At 45.7% G+C, this 26,831-nt stretch overlaps 1 long non-coding RNA gene and 3 pseudogenes across 2 annotated transcripts in view; all 4 read right to left on the minus strand.

Annotated features, from left to right (window-relative positions):
• Nucleotides 1-8,942: 8,942 nt before the first annotated feature.
• Rpl27a-ps4 (ribosomal protein L27a, pseudogene 4) lies at nt 8,943-9,383 on the minus strand (annotated as a pseudogene).
• Nucleotides 9,135-26,831, minus strand: part of Rps18l4 (ribosomal protein S18-like 4) — a 49,837-nt pseudogene continuing 32,140 nt past the window's right edge. The window contains exon 2 of the transcript XR_015652370.1: nt 9,135-9,444. The product of XR_015652370.1 is annotated as a ribosomal protein S18-like 4, transcript variant X2 (transcript). The remainder of the gene's footprint in view (nt 9,445-26,831) is intronic.
• Nucleotides 11,459-12,002, minus strand: Rps14-ps6 (ribosomal protein S14, pseudogene 6; annotated as a pseudogene).
• LOC147996938 (uncharacterized) overlaps nt 16,701-26,831 on the minus strand; it is a 49,323-nt gene continuing 39,192 nt past the window's right edge. The window contains exon 2 of the long non-coding RNA XR_015652371.1: nt 16,701-19,920. This is a non-coding gene — a long non-coding RNA (uncharacterized LOC147996938). The remainder of the gene's footprint in view (nt 19,921-26,831) is intronic.

The raw sequence follows: 26,831 nt of genomic DNA on the forward strand, positions 1-26,831 counted from the left end.
GCTTAGCCTGTGGTGAGTGTGATAGAGCCTGTGCTTAGCCTATGGAGAGTGTGAGAGGGCGTGTGCTTAGCCTGTGGTGAGTGTGATAGAGCCTGTGCTTAGCCTGTGGAGAGTGTGAGAGGGCGTGTGCTTAGCCTGTGGTGAGTGTGATAGAGCCTGTGCTTAGCCTGTGGAGAGTGTGAGAGGGCGTGTGCTTAGCCTGTGGTGAGTGTGATAGAGCCTGTGCTTAGCCTGTGGAGAGTGTGAGAGAGTGAGTGCTTAGCCTGTGGTGAGTGTGAGAGGGCGTGTGCTTAGCCTATGGAGAGAGTGATAGAGCGTGTGCTTAGCCTATGGAGAGTGTGAGAGAGCGTGTGCTTAGCCTATGGAGAGTGTGAGAGGGCGTGTGCTTAGCCTGTGGTGAGTGTGATAGAGCCTGTGCTTAGCCTGTGGAGAGTGTGAGAGGGCGTGTGCTTAGCCTGTGGTGAGTGTGATAGAGCCTGTGCTTAGCCTGTGGAGAGTGTGAGAGGGCGTGTGCTTAGCCTGTGGTGAGTGTGATAGAGCCTGTGCTTAGCCTGTGGAGAGTGTGAGAGAGTGAGTGCTTAGCCTGTGGTGAGTGTGAGAGGGCGTGTGCTTAGCCTATGGAGAGAGTGATAGAGCCTGTGCTTAGCCTATGGAGAGTGTGAGAGAGCGTGTGCTTAGCCTGTGGTGAGTGTGATAGAGCCTGTGCTTAGCCTATGGAGAGTGTGAGAGAGCGTGTGCTTAGCCTATGGAGAGTGTGAGAGGGCGTGTGCTTAGCCTGTGGTGAGTGTGATAGAGCGTGTGCTTAGCCTGTGGAGAGTGTGAGAGAGTGAGTGCTTAGCCTATGGAGAGTGTGATAGAGCCTGTGCTTAGCCTATGGAGAGTGTGAGAGAGCGTGTGCTTAGCCTATGGAGAGTGTGAGAGGGCGTGTGCTTAGCCTGTGGTGAGTGTGATAGAGCGTGTGCTTAGCCTGTGGAGAGTGTGAGAGAGTGAGTGCTTAGCCTATGGAGAGTGTGAGAGAGTGAGTGCTTAGCCTGTGGAGAGAGTGATAGAGCGTGTGCTTAGCCTATGGAGAGTGTGAGAGAGTGAGTGCTTAGCCTGTGGAGAGAGTGATAGAGCGTGTGCTTAGCCTATGGAGAGTGTGAGAGAGTGAGTGCTTAGCCTATGGACAGTGTGATAGAGCGTGTGCTCAGCCTATGGACAGTGTGAACGAGTACATACATGGATGGAAGTTCTGCTTGAAATGGCTCATGGACGTGGAATGGAACTGGGGGTTGAGCTAAGCCTGTAATCCCAGCTACCCTGCAGGCTGAGGCAAGACCATAGGTACACGTCCTGCTTGGATTGTGTCTACACAGAGTGAGCTTCAAGGCTAGCCTGGGCAACTTAGTAAGACCCTGTGTCAAAATAAAAGTGGACTGGAGGGGTTGGGGATTTAGCTCAGTGGTAGAGCGCTTGCCTAGCAAGCGCAAGGCCCTGGGTTCAGTCCCCAGCTCCGAAAAAAAGAAAAGAAAAAAAAAAAAAGTGGACTGGAGGGAGGTTTGGGGCGGGGCTCAGCTTAGTGGTAGACCATTTATCTAGAAAGTGGGAGGCCCTCTGTGTTGAGAAGTGTTTTGTCAAGTTGACAAGCTACAGCCTCACCCCCAAATTTATGTAAAGATTGTAATTAGAGATTATGAATGAAGATTTGAGCTTCTCTGCTCATATCAAAACACAGCAGTAATTTCTAATATATTTTTCTTTTAAAAGTATTTTATTTTAATATATTTTGAGATGTACCTCTTTCTATGTAGCCCAGGCTGGCTTGGGCCTCCAGACTCCTTCCTCCTCAGCTGTTGGAGTATTGGGGATTAGAAACTTTGGTGTCACTCTAACTGGCCTGCTGGGTTTCATTCTAAAAGATAAAATTATAAGATACTAAAGGAATGTGGGAATCAAAACTAGAGGACTTGGACTTGACTCTCCACACCTGTGACATAAACAAGTTACTTGGCTTCTGTAAGCCTGTTTCTTCATCTGTGACAGGGATGATGGCTATGTGTCTAGATAGGTAGCTACGGATCTTACCTTTTAAAGTTATTTATTTATTTATTTTATGTATATGAGTACATTGTAGTTGTCTTCAGACACACCAGGTCCCATTCCAGATGGTTGTGAACCACCATGTGGTTCCTGGGAATTGAACTATTGAACTCAGGACCTTTGGAAGAGCAGTCGGTGCTCTTAACTGCTGAGCCATCTCTCAAGCCCCACTATGGATCTTATTAATAAAGACAAATATGTCCTAAAATGTGTATGAACACTGATTTATAAACTATGGGACTATGACAGCAGTTAAGCACCACCATGAGCTTTTTGCTTGTGAATTACCTAATGTAAGTTCTCTGGTCATCTGGTAGAGCAGAACCAGTGTCAACTACTGAGTCAGCTGTCTGACCTTACAGATCTCGTCTTAACCAGCAGAATCTGAACAGGCATTGAAAAGTTGCACAGAGCCCAATTGGTAATGGTACACACCTTTAATTCTAGCAGTCTGGAGGCAGAGGCAGAGGCAGAGGCAGAGGCAGAGGCAGAGGCAGAGGCAGAGGCAGAGGCAGAGGCAGAGGCAGAGGCAGAGGCAGAGGCAGAGGCAGAGGCAGAGGCAGAGGCAGAGGCAGAGGCAGAGGCAGAGGCAGAGGCAGAGGATCTCTGTGAGTTCAAGGCCAGCCTGGTCTACAGAGTGAGTTCCAGGACAGTTAGGGCTACACAGAAACACATTGTTGGAGGAAGAGGAGGAGAAGGAAGAGTAGGAGGAGGAGGAAGAAGAGGAGGAGAAAGGGGAGGGGGAGGAGGAGGAGGGAAAGAGGAAAGGGAAGGGGAGGGAAGGGAAGGAGAGGGAAGGGGAGGGAAGGGAAGGAGAGGGAAGGGGAGGGAAGGGAAGGAGAGGGAAGGGGAGGGAAGGGAAGGGAAGGGAAGGGAAGGGAAGGGAAGGAAAGGAAAGGAAAGGAAAGGAAAGAAAAGGAAAGGAAAGGAAAGGAAAGGAAAGGAAAGGAAAAGTTGTTCAGAACAGAAAGGCATCCAGAAGAGAGGATGGGACTGCACATCTTAGAACTATCTCCAGGCAGCAGCTTCTAGAGTGCCATCGCCTAGAATTGTGTTACAGCAGACATTCGGAGACTAGACAAAAGTGTAATCATCAGGCTGTTTACCAAGAAAGCTGAGGTTTTGTTCCAGCTCTCTGAGCTGTTGAGGAACTCACTTCACCTCTCCAGGCTTTAGTTTCCTCATCGACACAACTATTTTCCTATTACATGTCCAGCTACAGAAATTGGGAAATTTAGCCTCTGAGGTCAGACTGGTTTGGTTTCTAGCCCAGCTCCTCTCAAAGGGACACAGAGTTCAATGGATGACACAGACACACAAAGAAAGATTTACAATCAAGACTGTCGTAGAAACAGTCCTCTCGCCGCTTGCTCCAGTCAGCACAGACAGAACGTACACTAGAAAGCAAGGTCTAGATTCAGCCTCAAGCAGACAGGAAGAATACCTAATGAAAGTCAGAGATGTGGCAGGAGCAGAGAAGTAAACCTGTAAGGATGTCGTACAGATGCAAAAGGAGAACAAGATGTGACCGGTAAGTCACAGCAGAGATTTTTGACTGTTCTCTGAAAAGTAAGTGGAAGTCATCTAAGCAGAGGAGTGATTGAAGAGTCCACCACAGTGAGGCCCAGATTGGAAGCATGCCGCGTGGAAGCCTCACTGGCTCTTGCAACAATAGATGCAATAGAGAGATGGACATAGAACAATGGGAGAGAGTTGAGCCATGAAGGCAAAACCAGGAGGGACTCAGAGCGTTAGACCCAGGCATGATGATTTATTTATACCTGTAATTCTAGTACTTGAGAGGCTGAAGCAGGAGGATTGTGGTTGAGTTCCAGGCCAGCCTGGGCTAGGTACTGAGACTGCCTGAAAAGTGAAAGGGAGATTTCAAAAGAACGGAAGAGGGCCATGCTGAAGAATGTAAGTCAAAGAGAATGATGGATGCCCGCTGAGACTCAGAAGCATGGGAAAATCTTTAGCTCAATTTTGGCCATGGGTTTTCTAGCTATAGTGGTCATGTTTTGGTTGTGTCTGGGCAGGCTGTTAGTCTCTGAAATTGAAAGGGCAGCTGGGGAGTCTTTGGTCAAAGAGAGGATTGGGCTTTGGAGACGCCTGAAGCCACTGTAGACAGGGAGAAGCAGACAATGGGGGTGAGCAGAATACAGGCTTTGGAATGGCTTGTGTTCATTCAGGGTGCCTTGCTGCCACTACTACCCACGTGACATCCAGCAAGTTGCTTAAAATTCCTCCTCTGTGAGATGGAAATTATGGCTCCACAATTATTGGAATTGTATGAGTAGCACTTCAAAAGACTTTCCTCTAGTGTATGTAAGGTTATCTCACTTTGCAGGATATCATGTAAGTCTGGAGTAAAGTCCTGGTGAATTAAAGACTTGGATTCCCTAAAATCTTACACTGAAACCCTTCGCTCCTAAGATTCAAACTCTGTAGGTGTGAATGAGAACGTCCCCCATAGGCTCAGATATTTGCATATTTGGTCTCCAGGCAGTGCCATTATGGGAAGACTGAAGTGTGCCATTGGAAGCAGGCTTTCAGAGTTTGAACATTACGGACAATGTTAGTTTGTTCTCTTGGCTTCCTGCTCATGGTTCAAGATGTGAGCACTTAGCTTGTTATTCCAGCCTCCACGCCGCTGCCTCTGCTCTGCAATCAATGGTGATTGATTCTATCCCTCTGGAATCATGAGCCCAGATACACTCTTCCATAAGTTGCCTTCCTTGTGGTGTTCTACCACAGCAATGGAGAAGTAACCAATGTACTAATTCCCTGTGGACTGGGAGACAGCGCCTTTGATTAGCCCACATGAGTGGGACCAGTGCCTTCAGAAAAGACCCAAAACCACATGTGAAGACCTACATCTGCAATCCCAGCACTTGGGAGGTGGAGATGGGAAAATCAATAATTCAAGGCCAGCCTCACCTACATAGTTTGAGACAAATCTGGGCTACATAAGACCAGGTCTCAAAAAAAAAAAAAAAAAAAAAAGAAAGAAAAAAGAAAAAAGAAAAAAGAAAAAAAAACAAAAAGAAAAGAAGAGAAAGAAGAAAAGAAAGAAGAATGAAGGAAAGATGATTTCCATGATCCCTTGTTTCTCTATCATGTACAACTCCAGAGAGAAAATGGCCTTGGCCTTGGCTGAAGATGCTGGCCTTCACTGGATCTCAGTCATGCTAGTGTCCTGTTCTTGGTCTTCACTAGGCTTGCACAAACGGTAATATAGGCCTGGCACACAGTGAGTGTTTATTAGGTCTCTGTGTCCTTACCTCCTCCCCACCACTCCTCCAGCTTCTCCATATCCATCTGCACAAGTTTGAAGTTTGCAACCTTAATTAGGAACTGTTCACGGAGGAACAGAGGAACAGAGGAGCCAGACCTCTCCAAGTCTTTCCTCCATGCAGCACATCCAAGCCAGCCTTCTCCATAGTGACCTCGTCTTCCCCGTCATCCTACAAGCATGACAGATAACACAGAACATTGCCCTGCTGTTCTCTAGCACCACCAGCTCCTTTCCCTCACTGGGAATGCAAACACAGAGAAGCTCCGGGCCATATGCTCACAGCATCAGCTGGGTTTCCATGGCAACCAGTCCGGCATAACTAGATGTTTCAGCAGAGAGGAGCTGTGACACTGGGGAGTCACAGAATGTGGCAAACTAGCTATTATTGTCTCTCTCACCCCACCCTAAGGACTAAAGCAGGTTGGCTCTGGCTTGAAGAGGTAAGGAAATTTATTTGCATAAGTAGGGAACCGAGTTTGAGAGTGCACTTGGCTTCTTATCACAGCAGAAACAGTTTTGTAGTTTAAAATAAATCTAAAAGAAAAATAAAAATTCAATTGAAAATACAACATAGGAGGCGGCCTGTTGTCATGTGAACAATATGGAGACTTTGATCTAATTCTTCCTAAGAAGGTCAATAAAACGTTGTTTGTACAAATCCTGTCACCTTTTCCCTCTTAAAAATTTTTAAATGTTATGTGTATGTGTGCCTGAGTGTTTATGTGTATGTGCCACATGCATGTACAAGAATGTGGAGGTCAAAGGGCAGCTTGCAGAAGTCAGTTCTCTCCTTCCACCATTTAGGCTCTGAAGATCAAACTCTGGGCATTGGGTTTTGCAGCAAATGCCTTTCCCTGCTAAGCCATCTAGCTGGCTCCTAAGCCCTATTCACCCGTGATGTCTCCATTTGTGATGTTATTATTGGGGCCAGTCTCAGTGTAAATCAGAGTGCGGGTAGTTAGACAGTTACTATCTCTTAGTCTTGTGGCTCAGTGATATTAGTAAGACCTGGGGCACTTGCTCTACATGTAATGCTTTACTTGTGCTTAGAAGAAGACCAAATGGAGCTAAAGAGATGGCTCTGAGGTTAGAACAGAGAACCAGGGTTCAATTCCTCACACCCACAAGGTGTCTGTAGTTCCAAAGTCTAACACCCTCCCACAGGCAGGCGTACAGGCTGCAAAAGTAATACAGAACACAGATAGATAGGTAGATGGATGGAGAGAGAGAGAGAGAGAGAGAGAGAGAGAGAGAGAGAGAGATATCTTTGAAAAGAAGACCAAATCTGGCCAGGCAGTGGTGTTGCATGCCTTTAATCCCAGCACTCAGGAGGCAGAGGCAGGTGGATCTCTTGAGTCTAAGGCCAGCTTGGTCTATAGAGCAAGTTCCAGGACAGCCAGGACTATTACACAGAGAAACTTTCAAAAAAATCAAAAAACAAAACAATAAAAAAAGACCAAACCACAGGCTTGGGAGGTGGCTCAGTCAGTAAACTGAGGTCAGGTCCTCAGCATCTCCATAAGCTCTCGGCCTGGCATCATGCATCTGTACCACAGTGCACTAACACAGAAACTCTCTGGAACTCACTGACAATCTTAGCCCAGTGAGCTTCATGACTAGTGAGGACCCTGTCCCAGAAACTGAGATGAAGAGCTGGGTATGGTGGGACTTACCTCCAATGGCAGGGGAGGAAGATACAAGCAGTTCTCTTATGAGTTTGGAGCCAACACGGTTACTAAGGAGTTCCAGGCCTCTCTCACTCTCTCTGGTGCTCTCTCTCTCTCTCTCTCTCTCTCTCTCTCTCTCTCTCTCTGACAACTAAGGTGAAGAAAAAACAATGGAGGAAGATATTCAGTGTTGATCACTGGCCCCCATGTACATGTGCGCACATGCATGTGTACTTGTGTGCACATGAGCATACACCCAACTAACATAATATCCCCTCCCTCATACATAAGAAGATGAACTCATATCCAGGCATCATAAGCTGACATTTCACGTCCAAAGACAAGTGTTTGTTTCTCTGCTTTTCTGTTTAGTAGCAAGGAAGACAAATGTCTCCCAATCCTCCCTGCCTGCAGACGTCCTATCAGGTTCCACTGGCCACCAGGCACTCTTGGGGCCCAGGGTCACACTTTTATTCCAGATCCAGTTTCAAATATGTGGGCTTTGCTTATTTTTCAGGGTAGGATTTCTCTCTGTAGGAGCCCTAGTTGTCCTGAAACTTGCTTTGCTGGCCAGGCTGGCCTTGAATTCACAAAGATCTGCCTGCTTCTGCCTTCCCGTGCTGGAATTAAAGGCGTGTGCCACCACATCCAACTCAAATACCTGGGTTTTATCTGGAAGGAAATAAAAAACCACGAAGGAATTTTTCAGTGAGTCGATAATGGGATCATATATTTTGGGGGTTGTTTTGTCTTTGACACAGAGTCTCAAGTTCTCAGCCTGGCCTAGTAGTTACTCTGTAGCTGAGGACAGCCTTGACTATCTGATCCTCTTGCCTCAAACTTCCAAGTGACTGGAGTATAGACATATACATGTACGCCAGGTTTTTATGTGGGCTGTGTGTATGCTGGGGAAATACTCTTCCAGCTGAACCGTAGGCCCAGTCCAGATTTAAGTTTTCAGTAGATCATTAAGAGAGTAATGTCAAAGATAGAAATAGACGGAGGAAGAGATGAGAAGCAGAGAAACCTGTAAGTTTAACTACTATAAAATCCACAGGAGGAACAAGATCTGAACTAAAGAGGTAGTGACTGGCATTTAGGATGGGGGCTGGACAAAGAGCTGGACCTGTACATTAGACACAGAGGTCGAAACTAGACCTCTGTTTAGATCTGGCTTTATAGAGAAATGAGAGTTTGTTACCAACTGAACTGAAGAATAGCACAGAAAATACAAAACTGATAGTTAACTCAATTGGGTAAATATGGAGTTTTGGGACCAAGACATATTAGGCAAATAGACAATTTAAGGTCTGGAAGCTCAGGGATGTGGAGCTGGGAGTTGGCAGCATGTGGGAAATTGGTTGAAGCCAAAGGAATGAATGAGATCACCAGAGCAAGAAGGGAAGGGCGCCAAGGAGAGAACCCCGTATGAATGCATTTGAGGAATGAACCATGGATTTTCCTTTGAAGAAAGCCAAAGAGAGAATCTGGAAAGGAGGTTGTTACAGAAGCCAAAGGAAATGGCTATCCAAGGAAAATAGCCCAGAAGGTTAGGTACCAAAGAGGGTAAGAAAGACAAGGGGTGGGGGTGGGGGACAAGGGACTGATTGTGTGTATATGTATGCATGTGTGTGTATGTGCATGCATATGTGTGCATATGCATGTATGTGTGTATATGTATGCATGTGTGTGCATAAGCACACATGAGTTCAGGTGCCCAACGAGGTCCAAAGAGAGTGTCAGATCCCCCAGAACTGGTGATACAGGTTTACAGGCCATTGTGAGCCAGCTGATGTTAGGTCCTGGAAACCAAACTTGGGTCCTTTGCAAGGGCAGCTAGTATATGCTGTTTGTTTGTTTATTTAGAAAGCGTTAGCATTTAATTAGCCTCTGAAGTGGCTTTAAGTCACCAGAACACAGGCACCTCCAACACCCTTCATCTTCTCCTCAGCTCTTCTGCTGAAGATGTTGGCCTTCACGATGACAGGTTGCTTAGGGAGCTTCCCCTTCCCCAGAACTTTGTAGTAAGTAGCCTGATCGAACAACATCAATGATGGGAGCAGCTCCAGTCTTGTTTTTTGCTGCATTGACCTGTGTCTGCTCGCTGACCAACGTCCATAATTTATCCAGGTTGACAGTTGGGCAGAAGCTCTGGTTCCTCTTCAAGTGGTAATGCCTCATGCCAACTTTCCTGAAGTAACCTGGATGGTATTTGTCAAAGTTGATCCTGTGGTGATGCTCGTCTCCAGCATTCCCGAGGCCTCCTGGGCACTTGCGGTGCTTACCGATGCGACCGTGGATGTGGCCCAGAGTTTCCAGGCCTTCCTCAGTCTGGATGGCATGGCAGTAGCAGAAAAGAAAGAGGGCTGGTGTGTGCTCTTAATCAAGGATGTTTCTCCGGCCCTGCCCTCAATCTCAGTGGCTGGTGAGTAGCACTGAGTGAGATCGTGACTGAAGAAAATCTTCGAAGTCTCAGGTAAAGAGGAGCAGAGAGACAATGAAATAACGGAAGGATGCAAGGGACACTTGTATAAACAGGGCGTGAACATGCTTATAGATGGAAGAGAGGAAGGCAGAGCCAGAAAAATGCTGTAACTAGTCACACAGTGACTCGGACCTGGGCCAGTGTTGGAGCAATACTCTGAAATTTAGAATTTTCTCTTTCTCGGGGTTGGGATTTAGCTCAGTGGTAGAGCACTTGCCTAGCAAGGGCAAGGCCCTGGGTTCGGTCCCCAGCTCCGAAAAAAAGAAAAGAAAAAAAAAAAAGAATTTTCTCTTTCTCTAATATTACTCCAGAAGGTCCCAGAGCTGTGCCTCTTAGCAAAGACTACTACATATCCTGTTCCTCTGAATCAGTCTCAGGCTAGCCTCAAACTCACTGTGCATTCCTGACTCATTTCCTGCCTCCACCTCCCAGGGTTTAGGATAACAGGTGTGCGCCATCCCCACCCCCAGTCCTTGACCTCTGCTCCTAAGGTTGGTTGCCGGGTTCATCCACGTGCTCTTATTGTTTTTAGAAGATAAATGGGAATCCATCTTGGTCTCATTACTGGCTCACTGGGAATTATGCAAAATACTGGCTGTCGTCAGGATCACCTCATTAGTGTCGCTGTGTGGTAATTTCATGGAAATGACTCCAAGGCACATTTGATCCGGCTAGCAGGGAGCCATTTACATTTCAGACATCCATCTTCCTCGTCTTCCCTGCCTCCTCTGTGGTAGGTGGTGTTTTCCCAGGGCAGGCTTCCAGGGGGCTGCCTGTCATACCCACTGCCCTGTCTATGCTTAGAGCATCCTTTTTCCTAGACAGTCCTTCACAGTACTTCTGGCACAACTGCAATAGGAGGTCTCACCTTTGTGAAGGTCAGGGGTGTGTAACCTGAAGGAAACCCAAGAAGATCTCTTGCTCTGCAATGGTCTCCTCAACACCATCGGCAGGCAGTCCTGACTGTCACAGCTACAGTGTGGGCATATATTAAGTATAGGCTTCCTTGCGGGACAGTGGTGGTGTGTGCTTTAATCCCAGCACTCGGGAGGCAGAGGCAGGTTGATCTCCGTGAGGCTGAGACCAGCCTGCTCCATACAGTGAGTTCCAAGACAGTCAGGGATACACACAGAGACCTTCAGTGGGGGAAAAACGAGTTTCCTACATAGACTTCTGTATAGATATGATTTGGTGACTGTTGAGGCAGACAGCTTGAAGTTTAGAGGATGGACGGAAAAAGATATTCCAAGCAAATGGAATCTGAAAACAAGAGGAGGCATATTTTTGCCTATCAAAATTCAGGTCAAAATTAGGAAGACACACACTGACCACAGTAGTAGGGAGCCTCAATACTCCACCTTCACCAAATAGATAACAACATCCAGACCCAAAATAGGTGAGCAAATTAAACAAATGTCAGCAGCACCAAACTCAAGTACCCTGAAGAGCAACAAGCACCCTTAACTGCTGAGCCATCTCCCCAACACCAAGGGCCTTCTCAAACATAGTAGAAATTACCTGTGACAAACAAGGGAGCAATGTCATACAAAGCAGAGAGAAATGAGCGATTCTTTTTAAACCAAGAACAAGTCAGGGATGTCGTTTCTTTGTACTTTTACTTAACAAAGTGCTTGAAACCTTAGCCAGAGTAATAAAGTATAAATATAAGTTATATTACTAATTATTAGTTATAAATTATATAATCTATGGAAAAAGATATATGTATTTATAACAATATAATTATTATAAGTATACATAAAGTATAACTAAAAAGACATGAAAAGAATGCATATAGGAAAGTTCGAAGAATTCAAATGAATCTAGTTTGCAGATGATAAGATCTTCCACTTGAAAGACTAGGAGGTTTCTACCACATGACTCTTAGACCGGATAAACAATTTCATCAAGGCTGCAGGACACAAAAGCAACATACAAATGTCAACAGTATTTTTTTTAGCTTACACAAAGCAATTTATTAACAGAAAATAACTTGAGAAGTCCTGTTCACAGACAGCAACCGTGACGACCACCCTTGCTTTGAGTGCTGTCAGAGGGGATGGGGGTGACATCCTCAATCTGCCCAATCTTCATCCCAGAGCCAGCAAGAGCTCTGAGGACTGATGGGGCTCCAGGTCCAGGGGTCTTGGTCCTGTTTCCTCCTGTGGCCTGGAGTTTGATATGCAGGGCAGTGATGCCCAACTCCTTGCACCTCTGGGCCACATCCTGGGTAGTCAACATGGCTGCAAACGGAGAGGACTCATCTCAATCAACCTTTACCTTCATTCCACCAGCAGATGGTTTCCTTGCCAGAAAGATCAGTAACATGGACAAACGTATCATTGAAGGATGCAAAGGTGTGGCAGACACCAAATACATTCTCTCCTTCAGCCACCTGAGGTCCAAGGCTGATGACCTGTTCTTCCTTCTTTTCCTTCCCCTTTCGAGGTGCCATTTCTGAACATCATCTCCAGACTCCTCCACTGGAAAGAGAGACGGAAGGGGCAGGCAGACAGTCACTTCCGTGTTCCCAACAGTATTTCTATATACCAAAAATAAACTCAGTGCACTGGGCATACAAGTACATGTCCATAACCTCAACTCTAAGAGATTGAAACAATATTATTGTCACAAGTTCAAGGTCAGCTTGGGCTATGTAGAGAGTACCAGGCCAGGTGCATAGTTAGACTTTGAAAACAAAACAAAGCAAACAGCCAGATGACCTTATTGAAAAAGAGGGTAGCAGAGCAATCCCATTCAGGATAACACCGAAGCAAAAACAACAAGCCAGGCAAGATTTAACCAAGGATCCTCACGACTCCATAATGAAAACCATGAAGCACAGCAGGGAGAAACTAAAGAGACACTAGAACACGGAAAGGCTTCCGAGGTTCATAGACTTATTCAGAGGTTCGTAGATAGAGTTAATGATAGCCATGGGTAGTGGTGCACACCGGTGCAACACTGGGAGGTGGAGGCAGGAGAATCCTAAGTTCAAAGTCATCCTTGGCTACACAGTGAGTTACAGGCCAGCCTGGTTCTATTTAAAACAAAGTAACTCCAAAATCATCATCAACTGTAATGGCGATGAGGATGCTTAGATGGCAGTTTTGGTATATAGCAGAAGCAGAGTCAATACAACATTCATCAACATTCCAATGACACCCTTCAACTGAAATAAGGAAAAAACCCTGAAATTTATATAAAAACACAAAAAGACTACGGATAGCCAAAACAATCCCAAGCAAAAAGAACTGTGCTAAAGGCCTGAGCTCAAACTGTGCTACAGAGCCAGGAAAGCAGACAATAACAGATGTGCCAGCCAACTCATAAGCTAACAGGAAGACCCTTGGGACAGACTAGAAAATCCAGAAAAAAGAAGATCAAGAAGTAACTGCAGTCATCTGACTCTTGACAAGGGTGTCAAAAAAAAAAAAAAAAAAAAAAAACCAACACACACACACATTGAAAGACAGGTAAGTGTTTAACAATTGGTGCTAGGGAAACTGGGTGTCATGATATGTTGAACTCTTTTTTTTTTTTTTTTTTTTTTTGGTTCTTTTTTTCCGGAGCTGGGGACCGAACCCAGGGCCTTGTGCTTCCTAGGTAAGTGCTCTACCACTGAGCTAAATCCCCAGCCCCGATATGTTGAACTCTTAAATGGGAGCCCTGTCTCTCACTTTGTAAAGAAATCACTTCAAAATGTACCAGAGTCCTTAATGTGAGTCCTGAAGATTTGAAGTTATGAGAGGAAAATACAGGGGAATACCTCAAGGTTAAGATGGACGCAATAGCTCTCTTAAAATAGAACTGGAATAGCCCAAGAAATCATAGCAGAGACGGACAGATCTGACTGTGTAAAATTAAACACCTCTGTACAGTAAAAGAACAAGCAATAGAGTACAGGCAGCCCATAGAATGGGAAGAAAATCATTGCCAGATGCACGTCTGAAAGCCTAGATTATTGGAACTGTATCTAGATTATACAGAGATCGGTATCTAGAATGCATAGAGAACTGAAAAAATGAAACAGTAGAAGTGCAAATAATATGATCAATAAAATGGTCAGTCAACTGAACTTTTCAAATGAAAAGGTACAAATGGCCAGTGAATGCAGAGTAAAGGAGAGGAGAGAAATGTGATTGATTGGCTGGGATGGTTGGCCGGCAAACTGTCTCTGCTCCACCTGGTCTCAACCACCAGCATTAGCTTCCAGTGCGCTGCTGTGCCAGGCTTTTGGGTGCTGGGGATCTGAACTCTGGTCCTAGATGCATGTGCAGCTGTGATTTACCAACCCAACTGTCTCCTCAGCCTCCAAACACAGTCCTGGCTGCCCTGGAACTCATTCTGTAAACCAGCCTAGCCTCGAACTCACAGAAATCCTCCTACCTCTGCCTCCCCAGCACTGGGATTAAAGAGGCCTGTGCCACCACTGCCAGTGAAAGGTTTAGTCTTAAATGAAATAGAAATGTGATCCCTACCCCATCATCTGATAGCTGACAGCTGGAGCAGAGAGATGAAATCTCAGACTCTCCCTCATCTGGACCACTGACGAGTACATTCAAAATGATGCCCCTCAGTTAGTGGGACACAGTGTGGCAATTACTTGGAAACAGGGCAGGCACAGTTGTTTTGATGCCTCTCTTCCTTTCTTGTTAGAGTAGACCCTGCTTGAAGACATCAGGAATTGTCTTGTCTCTCCTTTTGGTATCTCATTTGGTCAGTTGGTCAGTTGGTCAATTCTTCAGTTCTGGAGGCTTGAGGTTCAGGGGATCCCCACTGTGTGGTTGCCCCACCTACTTCTGGAGGTTGTTTTGCTTGCTGTTGAGACAGTGTATTCCAGTCTACCCTGAGACCTGCTATGTAACCCAGGTTGACCTCAAAGTCTGGGTCCTCTCCCCTCTGCCTCCTAGCTACTGGGATTACTGGCTGTGCCAACTAGTGTTTATTAGCTGACTCACTCGGCAATTACGGTAACCCATATGCCTCAATGTAGCCTTTATTACCAGAAAGGTGGGTTTTTAAAATTCTTACTACCTCCTTTTGTTCAGAACTCAGACAGGTTACATGAGTTCTCTGAGCCACATCAGAGACTTGACCAGCTTTGCTCCCTATTCAAGCCTGATTCTCCCAGCACCCTGGAGTGGAAAAGAATGTTAAGCTGTCTTCCTCCTGCTGGCTGATCTTGGCTGTCAGAATGAATTAAGCAACACCTAGGAAATTAATAAAGCACACCTACTAGTGTATGTGTGAGGTCACTTCAGCAGAAGGAACGCACACCCTTTTGACTGTAATTCTGCATCCCGGGAAGGGTGGTGAGCGAGAGGGTTGCTAGCCCCCAGTGTAAGCCGTTCTCTTCAAGAGGTGAGGAATTTACTGTTTGCTTTCTTCAGTCATAGACTTCATTGTCAATTGAAGGACAATGGGAAAGCCGTAGATATCCTGTTAGTAAATACAGATCTAATGGAGACACTGCAAATACCTCTTGACCTCGCTGCCATGGTGAGAGGAGGTAAGGCAAGCAGCTCTTATACTTCTGCAGCTCTTTTTAAAACGCGTACACAAACTTTAAAAGGGGGAGGACATAATGCACACTGAATCTTGTAGCTTCCTTCACTGTAACTAAGAAAATATCCTGACATCTATAAGTTTTCTCACTGTCAGAGAATAAGGCTGAAAATACAGTAAGGCGGAAAACTGGAGGGAACCTTCTGGTGTTGATTTAAAATTAAGACAGTGGAGGAAATGTGTATTCAATATGTAGATACAGTTAAAAATAAATACACATAATTGCCAGGTGTATAGGCATGGCTGTAACACAGGAGGTTGAGGCAGGAGAATAGTGAGTTCAAACCTAGGCTACACAGTGTTCTAGGGTAGCCCGAACAGACTACATAGGAGACACAAAACAAAACTAAAGCCACCTAAAGGGAATCATAAATATCATATACATAAACACTGAGGTGCGTCCATGTGCACACACACACACACACACACACACACACACACACACACACACACATATGCTCACTTAAATAGAAAGTTTGATGAAGAGTAGTTGTATGGGAGTGGGGTGAGGGGAGTATCATGGGTGCATGGTTTAAAACACCTGCTACAAAATACTTATTAATTACAAAGTGAAAGAGAGTAAGATTTTCAGTGGGGAAACCTGGCAGACACCACTCTAATCAAATGATCAAAGTGAGCGTAATTAGCAACAGGGCAAATTGGAACCATGCACCACCTGCTAGGATGAGCGAATGTAACATCATTCCTGCAAACGCAGAACCTGAATCTAATTACCAGAAAATATCAGACAAACCTGAAATGAAAGACAGGCTAGCAAATAACTGTACTTTTCAAACAAGGTCATGAGCATCTTCAAGGGAAGCGTGAACCGTGTCAGATGATGGCCCCGACTCCGCGCGCGCGCGCGCTGCTGAACTGGCTCCTTTGATGAAGACCTCAACAGGATAATTGTGAGAGCCGCATGGGGCTGAAGCTTAGATAGCTGTCTTGTGTTGCAGCCACAATCCCTGACTTTGATGGTTACACTGAATACACGAGAATGCCGTGTGTATAGGAGGTGCGTTCCGAAGGTGGTGGGTTCTTGTGCCGGTATAGTAGCCTCGAATGTGGAGCTCGGTGTATTTTTCCGCCATTTTGTTGTTGTTATTCTGGTGGACAGGCTCTCGTTTAGCCAGGCTGGTTCTGAACCAGCTATGTACCAGCAATGACCTTTAACTCCTGAACCTCCTGCCTCTGCCTCCCAAGGACTGCGACACAAATGCCACCATGCTCAGCTTCCTTTCCATTTTATGACTTTTATTTTTAAAGTTAAAATTGTTTCCAACATTTGAACTGTCTCCAGGAAGCAGGAAAATATAAGGCACTAAAACAGCAATTGCGATGTGTTTAGAAGATGTGTATAGAAGCCAAACTTGTTGCCCTCAGGGCTTCACTGTAGCTTGCTTAAGGAGCAATGTGCCTACTACCCAGCATTTACTGGGGAACAAACCACAGCCTCCTGCATGCCAGACCACTGCTCTACCACTGAACTACACTCCCGGCTGAAGGCTGACGCTTTCACTAGGGGATATTACCCTTCCCTTCCAAGGATTCTGGTGCCTTTCAGTTCTCACGTCTTCCTGGTATATTGCCAGCAGAAGTGACTTGCTTCTGTTTTGAAAAATATAATACTTTTATTAATTCTTTGAGAATTTCATACATGCATACAATGATCATATTTACCCCCAATCCTCCCCCAATCCCTTCTAGATTCACCCATCCCCTTCCAATTTTGTGTCCTTTTAAATTTTTTTCCCACCAAAGTCAATTTATTCCTCCAGATACTCGTGGATTTAACCAGATTTTTGGCTGCTTTGTGAGTTCTCTTTTCTATCACCTTTCACCCCTATTCCACCCTTCCAACCCCCTGAACACTAGGAAAGAGAGAAAGAAGGTTAGAGGGGAAAGGGGGCATCGATATTGTTAGACTTCCTGCTGATTAGGGGCATTGAGTTCCTTGGGGCAAGTTTGAACTTTGCCATCAGGATATCTAATTTCTTCTTGTTGTCTCTTTACACATGGCTACTTGACAAACCATAACAATAGCAACCAGGAACCAGCAGCAGCAGCAGTAGCAGCAGCAGCCACGACCACGCCCCTCTCTGGGCTCTAGCATTTTGTATACCCTCTTAAGAGTCTCCAGAATTTCAAGTCATACAATTGCTGACACTATCTGCACTGGAAAAACCACACCCCTGCCAGAGCAGTCATTGTCAGCTGCTGTGGACAACCTAAGGCAGCCTCATGTATCCCACACCTGGGATTAAACTGAAAACATATTCCTGTAATAGCTCTGGGTTTTTAAAGAAACCAAAATTCTTGATACACATGGGTGTGGAGCCATCCAGTAGGTCATGGCCCATCTATCAGGAGGCCGTAGCTCCTCATCGATGGGCAGGCGCTCTGTGCTGGAAGGCTGACTGGCTTCATCTTGTTCTCGAGTGCAGCAATCCTGACGTGTCCAGAAATCTCTTTCTTTCAAATCCTCAAGACCTCTGACTCTTCTCTCTCTCCCTCTGTGTCTCTGTGTCTGTGTCTGTGTCTGTGTCTGTCTCTGTCTCTCTCTCTCTCTGTTTCTCTCTCTCTGTATGTTGTCTTTCTCTCTGTATCTCTCTCTCTCTGTATCTCTCTCTCTCTCTGTGTCTGTCTCTGTTTCTCTCTGTCTCTCTGTCTCTCTGTCTCTCTCTCTCTCTATGGTCTCTGAGCCTTGCAGGGGAGGAGGTGTGACAAAGATGAATGGCTTGCTTTCTGTCAGTGGCTCTTTCTGCCAGTGTTTCCTGCTTTAATTTGGTTTCGCTTAAAAGTAGGTGAGACAGAAACCTTGGACTAGGTGTCTTTTGGGAGATGGTCTCCGGAAGCAGGAATGGAGGAGTAGAGTAAAACCGGTCAAAGAGGGAAAAGACAAACATTAAGACTGTCCCTGTGGCAGTAGGGGCTGCAGAATAGACCACGGAATTGTTTTCCTGAGCCTGGGATGCTGTCACATGCCCTCGAGAAGGGCCTGCTCAGGAGGCTGAGGTGAGAAAGATTTAGCCCAGAAGTGTGAAGCCAGCCTGGTTTACATAGTGAGAAGCTAGGAGCTGGATTAGAGTTGTAGCTCCATGTACAAAGTCCTGGGTTTAATCCCCAGCACCATATGGGTAAAATAAACAGTGCTTCTGAAGCTCTGCACACTGAGGGATTTGTATCCACTTCCCTTGTGATCCTGGTTGACTGAGGACCATGCCCAGTGACTTCAATTCACACCCCACCCACAGTGCATGTTCCCTTGCGTGTTAGCCAGTTAACTTCCATAACGTTCACGAAGCCCCATCCCTGCTGGGCTCTGCTGTTGGTTCAGGTGGGTTTGAGCTGTGACCCAAGTCAGAGGTTGCCAGACTCAGCTGTCACATGCTTTGTCTCTGCCCAGAGACAATTTCTTCATCCTCTTCCTTTATTTCAGATGCTTCTCTATGTCACTAAGAATAAAGTTTGTGTTTTTATTAGTCTCCTACACGGAATGGATGATTCTGAGTAAGGAGCGGAAAGAGAGTTTGATCTCACTGTGGTGTCGTAGGATTTTGATGGATCTCCCTTTATGACTAAGAGAGCACTTGCTTGTCGAGTGTTAGGCATCGAGGACACCTTTGTGAACTCTGTCCCTAGCCCTTCTAGCTGTCTCATGTCTCAGGTTTCTTTGGCATTGATAGTTAACAAAGTAGGGTCTGCTCATCTGAGGCCACAGCCTAGACTCCTGTGCAGGAAAGCGTCCTCAGGATCAGACTCTCACAGAAGCTGGACAGCTTCGCTGGCCCTCAGCCTTATACTGAAAGGCTGTCCTCCATCATTAAATGGATGGTATTAGCTCTAACCAAACAACATGACTTGGACCTGAGTGAAAGGGACAGGTAAGATGGGTCAGGTAAAAGTCACTTGCTGCCAACTTTGATGAGAACCTGAGTTCGACCCACATGGGGGAAGGAGAAACTTGACTTCTGCTAGTTTTCCTCTGGCCTCTGCATGTGTGTGGTGGCATGAATATCTCTTTCCAAATGAACAAACAAGTAAATACATGTAAAAAAAAAAAAAAGCTCTTTTCACTGATGACAATTAAAACCAGCTAAGAGACAGAGAAAAGAATGTCAGTCTTGGACAAGCTCAGATCCTTTCACGAACTTTCTGCTCTGTAGCATTTTATCCTACTGTGGTTCAGTATTTGATTGTGAGGTTCACTGTTTAATGACTAGCCCTCTGTCATAGCCATTGTTAAGCTCTAGGAGAATAGTGCTGTTACCATCTTAAAACCACTTCCCTCTGCACCTAGCAAGCAGTTAGATTCTAATCAGGGTCATACAGTGTGTGCATTCAGTGGTAGCACTGATACGTGCTTAAAGGAGAATGTGGCATTGTGCACAAGAGGAAGGTTAGAGGTAGGTAGGGTTGCTTCCCAGGTTTCTTGACTCAGAGGCTTAACAATGTCATCAGGATCCAGGTTCTTTCCAGCTGAGTATGCCCCATTTGATATTGATGTCATCCTCTAATGACAAGATGTCTGGAGGTTTCAGATATCATACAAAATCCAGAAGAAAAACAGAGAGCTTCTCTCCTGGCCTTCCCCTTGTACTTTGAGGTTGAGTCTCATTCTCAGGCTGGCCGAAAGCTCACTATGTGGCTGAGGTTGGTCTTGAACTCCCGAATCTCCTGCCTTTACCTTCCAGGTGTTGGAATTACAACACCATCAGGCTCAGCCTCTCCTGGATCTTTCGTTGACTTCTGCAAGACTGTTTTAGGGCTGACATTTCGGAGGGGGGAGTAGGGAAGAGTGGCCCCTTCTCCAGATACTCTTGCCTCTGTGAGGGAGAAACAGATAGGCAGGGGAAGATGATTTTTTAAAAACCAGTTCAAGGGTTGGGGATTTGGCTCAATGGAAGAGCGCTTGCCTAGTAAGCGCAAGGCCCTGGGTTCGGTCCCCAGCTCTGAAAAAAAGAAAAGAAAAAAAAAAACAAAACAACAACAACAACAACAACAACAAAAAAAAACAGTTCAAACGGAAGCTGGAGGAAACACAGAGAACTCATTGTGAATTTACAGACACTGTAAATCCTTGTGGCAGCATTCCCATTGGAAGCTGCTGGGCTGACACAGCTAATGATGTAAGGCATGGAGCTGCCATCCTCCCTAAAGCATCTCTCCTCCTCTTTCTGTTACCCACATCCCTGGGATCAGCCCTACCTTGAGTGGTCTTCCCCTCACTGAAGCCACTGTTTGCACTTGTGGTCAGTCCGCCTTACAGAAGACACTCTGATGAGTGTCCTCTTGAATTGCACGTCTGTATCTATGGACAAGAACCCTCTCATTAAACAAACAAGGACAATTATATCATCCATCATCCCTCCTTCTCAAAACCATGAGCTTAGAGCCACATATAATACTCAATGGCTGCAGTGACCTCATCCCAGGCTCTTGGTACCACTATGTTTCTCCTTTCTCCAGAAGTTCACCTAATGTCTGGCTGCACTTGTCTATGCTATAAGCTGAGACTTGAAATGACTGGTTCCCAGAATTTTTGAGACCTTAACGAGGAGAGAACCAGAAGAAACATGGCTTAGTCTAGCATATTCCCCCGGGTCAGTGATTGATAGCTCAGATCACATGTTTTAATTTGATTTTTATGAAACAGGATCTCATGTAACTCATGCACTTCTGGGAAGTTCTGGCTGGTGGTGACTACAGACTCCTGATAGCAGTGCTGGCAGTCTGAGGAAGGAGCTAGGTTTGAGCAGTCATCGGGAGTTGTCAACTATGATTATCCTCCCTCCTCCCCCTCTTTTAAAGCTGAACACTTCTCTCTATACGTCACATATACTTGTCCTCCATATATACTTGTCCTGCTGGGACAAGGGACTAATGGCAGGGTCCTACCTCACTTGTGGGCCATAGAAACTCAAAAGGACAGAAGTATTCCCTACATGAGGGCTAACCTATGTCAGCTGTGGGTCTCCAGATGAAACAAGTTGGGACAGGCAAGCACAATCTCGGGCCTCACTGAAGCAGAGACAGCAATGGGGCTGCCTCATGAGGAGGCTTCCTCCCTCCCTTTCTTTCCTTCTCTCCTTCCTGTGTTTATTCACTCTTTTTTCCCCAGCATTCCTTCCTGCCTCTGCCCCACCCATAGAGCTGAAGTTCCAGGTGCCCATGAGACCGTGTGAGGACTGTGACATGGGCACAGGGATTTAAATTAGATCCTCATGGCTATGTAGTGAGTACTCTTAATCACTGAACCATCTCTCCAGCCCCAAGCTTCCTCATTTTTTAAGTGTGTCAAGAGAAAGTGGAGTTACTGTGCCAAAGGTCACTTGTAATTTTGACACACAGTGAGGAGGGATGTTGTTATTCTTTGAGACAGGCCTTGAAATGTAGCCCAAGCTGACCTCAAACTCATGATCCTCCCTGCCTCAGACTCCACATCTGACAAGATCTACCTATTTTTGAACACAAGTGGAACAGCATCCTGAGAGAATCTATGAATAAAATTTCTTTCTGAGTCTGGCACATTGGTACACATCTGTAATCCCAGCTGGGCAGAGGATGAAGAACCAGCCTGGGTTACAAAACAAGTTCTGTGTCACCATGGACTAGAAAGCCAAACTGTGTCTCGGAAACGAAACAAGTAATGAAAAGAAAGATGCTTTTCTTTTGTTTCTTAGGGTAAACTAATGAGATTTAGTGGTGTCTTAGGGTTTTACTGCTGTGAACAGACACCATGACCAATGCAAGTCTTACAAAAGACAGCATTTAGTTGGGGCTGGTTTACAGGTTCAGAGGTTCAGTCCAGTATCATCAAAGCAGGGACATGACAGCATCTAGGCAGGTATGGTGCAGGAGAAGCTGAGAGTTTTACATCTTCATCTGAAGGCCGCTAGTGGAAGACTGAGTTCCAGGCAGCTAGGGTGAGGGTCTTCCACTGCAACTAGGCTTAACCAATATCCTCTCATAGGCTCTCTTCATGGTGCTAAGCCTCAAATCCTTTGATGGCCCCTTCAGTCCTGGGCTGTTACCAATGGCCTTCCATAGCCTTTTCACAGTGCCGAGTCTCAGCTGCTCTTCATGACCCCTTCATCCCTTCAAAACCAGTACCACCCGGGTGTCTCTTACACTTTACCAAGTACAGCTGCAGCACGAGGTACAACCTTGGCTATCTCTGGATCACATCTTCTTTGTGCTCCCAGAAAACACTTCACAGAACAATTTACCTCAGTGATGCTGGTCTCTTCTTTTTTTTTTTTTTTTTTTTTTTTTTTTTGATGCTGGTCTCTTCTTAATCACCACTAATTTCTTAGCTCCCGCTAACCAGCATCAATTGTCCCAGTAGTCTCCTTCTCCTCTTGACTCTAAAGCCAGAGCCACGTGCCCAAAGCTGCTGAGTTCTGCTGCTTGCTGGGGCTAGAACATGGCCCCCTTGTTCTATTACATTTTCACCAGCTTTCTGTTTTCCGACTCCTTCACTGCCTAAGCTTAGCTGTCCTGGAACTTGCTCTGTAGACTGACTTTGAACTCAAGACATCTGCATGCCTGTCTCATAGGGTTAAAGGTGTGTATCACCATGCCTGGATCTAAATTTAGCTGGGTAGGATCTTGCCCCAAAGTCCCACTCCCTTAATCTGCTCTCTCTTAGAACACAGGATTGGGCTCCATTTTTCATTTCCTGGTGCCCCTTTAATACTCAAACCATATATTTCGTATTTTTCCTTTCTCAGCTTGCTATGCTTGTTTACATTGCTCTTCATAACACCTAGCCGGAGAACGAAGTCTATGATGGGCGCTAAGACTTGCTTTGTCAATGCGATTAATCTGGGGCTCTTCACCTTAGCTTCAGGCAGACTCTTCAGACAAACCATCACATGTGGTTTGGGATTATTAATGAATTAATCTTTTTTTTCTTTTTTCTTTTTTCGGAGCTGGGGACCGAACCCAGGGTCTTGCGCTTGCTAGGCAAGTGCTCTACCACTGAGCTAAATCCCTAACCCCTTAATGAATTAATCTTAAATCTCCTGAGCAATGCTCACTTATTATCCTAAGGTCATCATGACAGGACTGACAGTTGTCTCCCTAAGTCCATTCTTTTCCTCTTTAATAGTAGCCGGTGTTGGAAATAGGCTATGGGCAAATGGCTACCCGTGTCCTTGTGATTAAACTTATGACAGACTGATCAAGAGAGCCTATGAAAGAGGTCAAGGGAACACAGACCTTGCCACATTTATTTAAGTACATTTGCCTTGGATCTCTTAACTCTAGCGTCTCTCACATGCTATATCATATCCTGCCCCATGGCCCATCCTTGAGCATGCAGTTGAAGCTCACACTTCAGGATGTTTAGTTAGGCGATGTTTAGGAAGGGAAAAATGTTCTGTTCACTGAAGGCCACCAAGCAGGTGTAGGATTATCAGCCACAGTTGGTAGGTTCAGAATTCAGAAATGGAACACAAGGCTTGGGATCTTACGCTGAGGTTGGGAAGGGGAGATGTAAGAGGGCAGGACTGGGCCTGGAGACTGCAGCTCTACATGTTTGCTTCTGAGTCGACCGTACTTGCTGAGAGCTCCCCTCTCTGAGTGAGCTGCTACCATGTGCCCCAATGGAGTCTCCACTAACTGTTGAGTCTCATATTATGAAAGAGATCCTGTTTTCTAGAGATTTCCCTTCTCCAGGGAGTCTGGCTTAGCCTTGTTTTTCCTCAGGTCCCTTTAGAGAGGCTGAGGAAGATGCAGGATTTTTTTTTCCACCAATAATATAAGGGAATAACACATGTTGGAGACGACAGAGAACCAGATACAAAATCTGGTTATGACACTTTTCAGGCTCCTAATATGTCAGAAAGGATTCAGAATAGAGGGAGGTCATCTAGTTCCTCTAAAAGTCTCTTTTCCTCGAATGTTCTAACAAGGCACTTCTGACCACATAGCCCCTCAGCCCAGCAGCATCAATGTCACCTAGAAAATTATAAAAAAATGTAATTTTGGGGGGTTATACTAAATCAGAATCTCTGGAGTGAGACTCATTCATTCTGAAACATTGTCCAATAGCATGGTGTTTAGGTACACAATACCTCCTAAGCTCATGCCTTGGCCTTGAAAGAGTCTAGCACACGGCAGACAGTGCCTGCTGTGCTCTCTGTGACTCTCTACAATGTCCTCGTCTGGCAGATATTGTAATTTTGTAGATGCTTAAGGCAAATCTCTGGCACATAATAGTAATGTTTCTTGAAGCCAGGATACATGGGCTGGTGAGATTGTTCAATTGGTGAAATGTTTGTCACACAAGCAGGAGACCTGGATTTGATCCCCAGAACCCATATCAAAAACCTGGGCATGGTGGCTTGTATTTATAACTCTGAGGCTGGACAGACAGAGACAGGTGGGTCTCTAGTACTTACTGGCCACTATCCTAGCTTCTTTGGTCACTTCCAGACCAGTAAGAGAGAGACCCATCACTGCAAAACAATAAATTACATAGAAAAAGGAGGCTGGAGAGATGGCTCAGCCATTAAAAGCACTGGCTGTTCTTCCAGAGGACCTGAGTTCCATTCCCAGCAACCACATGGTGGCTCACAACCATCTCTAATGCCAGTTGTAAGAAATTCAACTCCCTTTTCTGGCCTCTGTGGGTACCAGGCATTTGTAGGGAGCATAGACATACAGGCAAGCAAAACACCCCATATAGGTAAAAAATAACTAGGAAGGAAGGGAGGGAGGGGAGGGGAGGGGAAGGAGATGGGGAGAGGGTGAGGGTGAGAGAGAGAGGGGGTGAGGGAGAGAGAGAGAGAGAGAGAGAGAGAGAGAGAGAGAGAGAGAATATGATGGTTGATGCCTGAGAAATGACCCCCATGACTGCTGCCTAGGCCTGCGTGCTCCTCTCCCCACCCCCACCCCCATCCCCACCCCACTGCTCCCATTATCTCCTACTCTACACCCAGTAGGAAGGAAAGCATGAACTTCAGTCTTCCATAAAGTCCACGGGAATGCTGCTACTGTTGCACATGGTCTTGGGCAGTTTAGGGACTGCATTCATTTAATTGAGAGCAGGCTTCCGGGTAAGGAAGGGTCTGCGGGCTTATCTCAGACATCCAGAGCAGCGCAGAAGGCTTGCTGAGAATGGAAGATTTTCAAGTTTTCCTATCCTGTCACACAATGATGTGAAGCTCACTCTGTCTGGCTAGCAGATTCCCAAGACCTTCCCAGCCAACACCCATTACCATTCCTGCCAAGCTGGGAAGGCAGCAGATTTCTTTCTTTTTTTTTCAGCTGAGCTCTGAGTCAGAGGTGGGCCACGTGTCACCCGCGCTCATGCTCTCAGGGGTGGAGTTGCAAAACTGTCCCTGCAGGCTCCAAACACATCATCCTCAGATTAATAACTAAGCCCTGAAGCAGAAAGTCGGAAATTCTCCAACAGCTTCTGCAGCAGGCTTCCTCTCAAGGGACCGCCCTGTTTCTGTAGCTCTGTGACCAGCGTGTGGGTGGTATTAACCTTCCTCCATTGCTCCAGTGTCTCCATATTGAGGAAGGGATGGGGTGAACTTGAGAAGTTTGGTATGGGGAATAATTGGTTTGTCCCAACCAAGCAGCCATAGTTACCTGGGAACTTTTAGCCACAAAGAGAGTCAATTCAAGATCACAGACCAACCAGTGAGGTAGCACACACCTGTAATTCCAGTGTTATAAAGGCAGAGGCAGGAGGTTCACTGCAAATTTGAGACCAATCTAGTCTATAGAAGCGAATCCAATCAGGAATATGTGACAAGAGCCTGCATCAAAAAAAACAAGCAAGCAAACAAAATTGCCACCACCACAGCAAAAAGCAACAATAGATCCACCCCGCTGCACACTGGGGTCCGAAACCCTACAGGTTGGATAGTCCTAGCATCACAGATCTAGGCCCCTATCAATAGACCTAGCTAACACAAACGTTGTAGATGAAACCTAACACAAGCAACTCAACTGTTAGACCCACAGAACCTCCTAAGGAAAGTCTGTTCTTTGTCCTGCTGGGGCAGCCAACAACAGTCTGATTTCTAACATGTGACCCTAGGTCTCTTTGGGCACCTAGACAAGTAAGGTGGGAATGGAAACCTAAACCCAAGTGTCATGGGCTCGGGAAGGCACACAAAGAGCTGGGATAACAATGGTTTTCACTTGAGAACTCAAAGAGAGAAACACCAAGAAGGTGAAGTATTTCATAGCAAGGTACGTAGAAGAAAGTAGAGAAGCCATGAAGAGCTATAGGCAAACAAATGACAAGGAAACAGAAGCTACAGGAGCTGTGAACAGAGCTAGCATTGAGACACTGAGCAGATGTATGATGGACAGACTAAGCAAACCGAGTCACACCAGCAGCTGTGTAGCCGGGGACACAGAACCCCTGCTGTGGGGTGGCTCTCTTGAGTTTCTCTGGAGTCAGCCCAGACTTGCATATATATATATATATATATATATATATATATATATATATATATATATATATATATATATATATATATATCCCAGTCTCTATTAGAGTAGGAGAAAAGTTTGTCTGTCTGTCCATGTCTATTGCTGTCTCCACTCATTACTGAGGTAAAAGAATTGGTTTTCTCTTTTTTCTTAAAAAAAAAAATCTAAGATTTATTTTATTTTTAAGAGAGAGAGAGAGAGAGAGAGAGAGAGAGAGAGAGAATGAATACGCATGTGCACATGAATGTGGGTGCCAGTGTGGACCAGAAGAGTTGGG

The sequence above is a fragment of the Rattus norvegicus genome, chromosome 1 (assembly GCF_021556685.1).
Source record: "Rattus norvegicus strain SHRSP/BbbUtx chromosome 1, alternate assembly SHRSP_T2T, whole genome shotgun sequence".
Classification (NCBI taxonomy): Eukaryota; Metazoa; Chordata; class Mammalia; order Rodentia; family Muridae; genus Rattus; species Rattus norvegicus.